Source organism: Henckelia pumila, chromosome 1 (genome assembly GCF_033568475.1).
Source record: "Henckelia pumila isolate YLH828 chromosome 1, ASM3356847v2, whole genome shotgun sequence".
In the NCBI taxonomy this organism is placed as follows: domain Eukaryota; kingdom Viridiplantae; phylum Streptophyta; class Magnoliopsida; order Lamiales; family Gesneriaceae; genus Henckelia; species Henckelia pumila.
Genome location: NC_133120.1, coordinates 22,158,589 through 22,164,588, shown reverse-complemented (window position 1 = coordinate 22,164,588; position 6,000 = coordinate 22,158,589).

The window sequence follows — 6,000 nt, the reverse complement described above, 5'->3', positions numbered from 1 at the left end:
AGTCAACTTGTTTTGTTCGAGGATCGAGAATAATGGATTTCGCGAATTCATTGTATGAAATACTGAAAAGAAAAACAGACATATATCAATGATTGTTTAACAATTTACTAAGACATAAAATAGGCGAATTTAATTTTATGAATCTCACTCCCACTATTTTAACGATTTCACCACCCTCTAGTGAAAACGGAAACTTTTTCCTTAGTGAGAACATGGAGTCCAATTGACAAACTTATGGTCCCGAATAATATCAGCCAACCATAATTCTCAAAAGGTAGAGCCCAATTGCTTCCAAAGCAACCCCCATGTGTTTACCTCATGTCCAATAAGGGCCCAATAATATGACGCCGTTTAAAGTGACATGTCAAGATGACCCATCAATATTAAGTTGTGATGGACGGTCGCCATGTGGATCCCCCAATAATATGAGCCGATCCCATGGGAGTTCCACCCAACTTACAACATTTGTCGATCCAATGTACAGCTTTCCGACGGACGGGCCCCCCCAATAATATGAGCCGGACCGTATCCGCGGGTAGCATCACATACATTGACCGTTGATGGAAGGTAGGAACATTTAAACAATATTTAAATTTCCTTTATTTATCTTGATATAAATTTTAAATCATATTTAAAATGAGGGATTTCATTTATAAAAATATTTGTCTCATCATATTTAATTTATTGCATGCATTGCCGGATTCACGCAATTTATGTCTAAACATGCATACAATCATAATATCACATATTATATAGGATGATCGATTCCATTTCTAATTGACCCGTGGTTGCCAATCACGGGTCTTAGTCCAATCCTAGGTAATATGCAGTATGCAAATGCAATCCTATTACATATGCTTCCAATTTACATTTCTTCAGTCTTCATTGTCTGCTGGGCCCACCAACTTCAAATCTTGATCTCCCACTAAATCTAATGTATTTACAATAAATAACAATGACAAGTAGGGGATACATTTTTAGGGGGTGGGAACGGGCTATAAACCAAGCCCACTTTTATTACATATGACATTCATATCGGGCCATAAACCAGGCCCATTAATAAAACCAACAATAATAAAGACAAAATGTAAATTCCTAACATACACCTACAAAATTGGTCATGGCAATCGATCATCCTTATCCAATAACATTTAATTCAAAATTAATTTATTGGATAACATGCTGTGGCAATTCAAATTTAAACAAGATAAAATCATATTTTATATATAAAATCTCATTTCACATATAAAATCATATTTTATCTCTATATCAAATAAAATCATATTTTATCTATAAAATCCAATTTTACAAATAAAATCATATTTTACTTAATATATCATAAGATCATATCTTATCATCAATTGTACCAAAATAATTGATTTCAAAATTCAATTTACGGATAAAATATTAAAATTTTCCAAAAATTCAAATTTATCCAAAATCAATTTTAAAATTTACGGACTCGAACAATTCGATCCGAAATCTCGTGAACCAATCAAAAACAATTTTTGACCGGACCAAAAATAAAATTTTAAATATTAAAATTAATAAAAATATAATTTTTCCCGCGGGCCGCCCGGGACACTCCCGGGCCGGCCCGCACCCGGGGCGCGGGCCGGGGGCAGCCCGGCTGCCCCCTTAGGGCAGCGCCTGGTGCCGCCCCTGGGCGGCGCCGTGCGCTGACCTGGGCGGCGCCGAGCGCCGCCCCTGGGCGGCGCCGAGCGCTGCCCTGCGCAGCGCCCTCTGGCGGTCAGATCAATCACGATTGATACCCGGTGCAGCGGAAGTTTAAAAATTTTGTTATGGAACAATTCCATAGTGTGGGTATCAACCGTTCAACGATTAAATTATTGTGTGTGTAAAATTTAAATAACAGTTATTAAATTTTACCTCCAATCTCGCAACGAGATTAATAGACACCAACAGATTTTATCTGCTCTTGTTGTCTCTCCCTGGAACCGATGAACTCCTTCAATCAGGTCCACGAACAGAGGTTTAATCCCTCTGATAGATTGCACTAGAAAATCTATCAGAAGTTTTCTGCGAAGAGAATAAACGAATCTTATTCGCTATTCCAGACTGCAATTCAAAATCACAGACCGGAAAATCTCGGGCAGAGGGGGAGGGGTCGGCCGAATGCTTTGAGAGAGAGGAGGGTTTCGAAAATTTGCTCTCAAAATTATGACCTGTTGTGTGTAATTTCTGTACTGCAATAACTTATTTATAATGCAGGCCACTAACACCTTAGGGCCCATTAGTCATAAGTCAGGGCCCGACAAGCAAAGCCCGCTCGTTCAGAAATTAATATAAAATTCATCGTGACTCCGATTGATGAAACGATTTCACCAATGTGCACAGAAACCATTTCTGCACGTTTTAAAGTCAAAATAAATTTTCCTGAATCCGAATTCAGTGGTTTCCAAAAATGTCCATCCCTATGTCATTTTAGGAAATCCTACTCCCTTACTCTTATTTAAGAAGTCCAACTCCTTAGTTCATTAAATTTAACTCTTTAAATTTAACTATCTCAACGGGGATTAAAACTCCATTACACTGTGTGACCCTCAATGGTTCAGGGATACAGCTAGCCGTGGGCTCACAACTTCCTTGTGACTCGGAACAACACTTTCCGACTTGCCCAACGAATCATGGTAAAGCGCCTAGCAACATCGCCCCATGATTCCCTAGGTATCACTGATAGTGCCTACAAGAACCAGTAGATTTTGGTTAGCGTACAGTACGGTCCCTTCATCCATATATCCCGATCGAATCAACAACCATTGGTATATCGAGAGTCGCTCAAGATTCGATAACTATGCAATACATCTTGAAGATCAAATTAGTGACATCGCATGTGCTACTAAGAAACCATTTCTTAAATCACATCAAGTACTCTGGCCAGAGATTTGTCACACTAATATCTCCTCAGATCGCATAGGATATCCACACTCGCAAGTATGTGGTGAATCCTTGACAACAATGCATTGACTCCTATATGTGTCGTAACTGTACCCAATCTCGACACCTGATGACCCCCATAGAGTCGGTAAACGAGTCAAAGCACAGCACTAGCATATAGAGTCTCCATGATGTTTCAAGTCGTAAGGACTAATGGTGTACAACCAAAACCGCGGACTTTATCCACTCGATAAGTGATAACCACTTGGAAAGTCCGGATAGGGTAGTTCGATTATTCATCCTATGAATATCCATTTGCATGCTTCGAACATCTCTATGTTCCCTACCAATGAAACGTGGTACTCCGCATCGCAAATGCTAGTCTCAAACTCGAGCGATCCTTATCCTTATTATCGGACGGCTCAATCGACTAGGAACAGTTTAGAATATACAGTGACTATAAGATGTATTTCATGATAGACATCTCCATGTTCTACCACATCTTACATACACTATGGTATATTCAAGGTCTTTATCAAAACAACAATAGTATATCACAATATAACAATATGAAGTAATATAAAGTCATTGCCATAAAAGTGTAAATAATATTAAACAAAAGATTGTTTATACAAAGAGTCATCAAAGCCCATAGCCACACAGTTGGCTCACTGGGCACCCACTCTTACAATACTTGCGAGTGTGGATATCCTATGCGATCTGAGGAGATATTAGTGTGACGAATCTCTGGCCAGAGTACATGATGTGTTTTAAGAAATGGTTTCTTAGTAACACATGCGATGTCACTATTTGATCTTCAAGATGTATTGCATAGTTATCGAATCTCGAACGACTCTCGATATACCAATGGTTGTTGATTCGATTGGGATATATGGATGAAGGGACCGTACTGTACGCTAACCAAAATCTATTGGTTCTTGCAGGCACTATCAGTGATACCTAGGGAATCATGGGGCGATGTTGCTAGGCGCTCTTACCATGATTCGATGGGCAAGTCGGAAATTGTTGTTCCGAGTCACAAGGAGTTGTGAGCCCACGGCTAGCTGTATCCCTGAACCATTGAGGGTCACACAGAGTAATGGATTTTTAATCCCCGTTGAGATAGTTAAATTTAAAGAGTTAAATTTAATGAACAAAGAAGTTGGACTTCTTATTTAAGAGTAGAGGAGTAAGATTTCCTAAAATGACATAGGGATGGGCATTTTTGGAAATCACTGAATTCGGATTCAGAAAAATTTATCTTGACTTTAAAAGGTGCAGAAATGGTTTCTGTACACATTGGTGAAATCGGTTTATCAATCGGAGTCATGATGAATTTTATATTAATTTCTGAACATGCGGGCTTTGCTTGTCGGGCTTGAACTTATGACTAATGGGCCCTAAGCTGTTAGCGGCCTACATTATAAATAAGTTATTGCAGTACAGAAATTACATACAACAGGTCACAAAATTTTCGAAAAACCCTAGTATTTTTCCTCTGAAGTGGCCGCCCCCTTTTCCCCTCTGCTCGGTAAAATCCAGTCTGTGAATTTTGAATTACAGTCTGGTTTAACGGATCAAATTCGTTAATATCTTCGTAGAAACTTCTGATAGATTTTCTAGTGCAATCTATCAGAGGGATTAAATATCCGTTCGTGGACCTGATTGAAGAACAGTTCGTCCATCAGTTCCAGGGATATACAACAAGAGCAGAGCAATCTGTTGGTGTCCATAATCTCGATTCGAGATTGGAGGTAAAAATTTATAATTGTTATTTAATTTTTACGCACACAATTTAATCGTTAAGTTTTGATACCCATTATGGAATCGTTCCATATAAAATTTTTAAACTTCTGCTGCACTGGGTATCAATTCTGATTGATCTGATCGCCGCGTTCTCCAACATGATATTATTCGGGACCATAGTTTGTCAATTGGACTCCATGTTCCCACTAAGGAAAACAGTTTCCCGTTTTCACTAGAGGGTAGTGAAATCGTTAAAATAGTGGGAGTGAGATTCATAAAATAAATTTTGCCTATTTTATGTCTTAGTAAATGATAACTGCAGTTAGTATGCATTATTTTATAGCATTTTGTGTTTAGTTTGCATGCATTTAAGTTATTTTTCGTTAGTTTTATTAGTGTTTTATGTTATATGTTTGCATTAGACTCACCTGGTTGAATTTTGTAGGAAATTAATCAAAATTTGGGATTTCTGTGCATTAAAGCCGCGCGCGCGCGAGCCTCTTTCTCGCGCGTGCGCAGAAGGGATGACCAGAGGGCTTACAGGGAAGCCGCGCGCGCGCGCGAGTTGATTGAGAATTCGCTGTTTTTTAACACTACGCGCGCGCGAGACGTCCTAGGCGCGCGCGCGCGTGTCCGCATGACCTAAGTTTCGAGATTTTTAGTTTGAATTGGATTCCAATTGGCGCGGCCCTATAAATAGAATGTTTATGCTCTTTTTCCGGACTTTTGGATCTTTTGGGAGCACAGGCGACGGCTAGGAGCGAGTTCTTCAGATTTTCTGCTATTCTAGTATTTTTATTTTATGTTTTTAATTTTGGATTATTGAATTATGTTTATTAGTGAGTAGTTTCTTTATTTCGATCAAGGCCACGTGATTGGGCCAGACAGTTTATGTAAAAACTTGATTTATTTATTTGAGATTTTCAGACTTAATTGAGTTTATTGATTATCAGATTTATCTTTGCCTTACAAATTTCTTGGCCAGTTATTTGTTTGCTTGTTAATCGATTCCAATTTGTACAGAGGAGGTTTCGAATTCGATCACTTTGGTTTTCAACATAGTGTAAAACTGACTAGAAATAGAATTCGGTTTCATTATGCAGTTTAGGTGTTTACTGAATTTTCACAGTGTTTATGCATTTGGATTTGATTAGAATTATGAAATATTAATCCGTCAAATTTGAATAGGTTTGATTGTTCTAGAAATAGTCTTTCGAACAATTTAGGAAAATTCCCGTAAATTATAATTAAGTCTGATATCTTAGATAGATTGCTTGTTGTGTGAATTGTCTGGTACCTACGTGTGTCCTTGATCAAAGTTTTTCCCAAATTTTAAGTAATCTGAAATATTCCAGC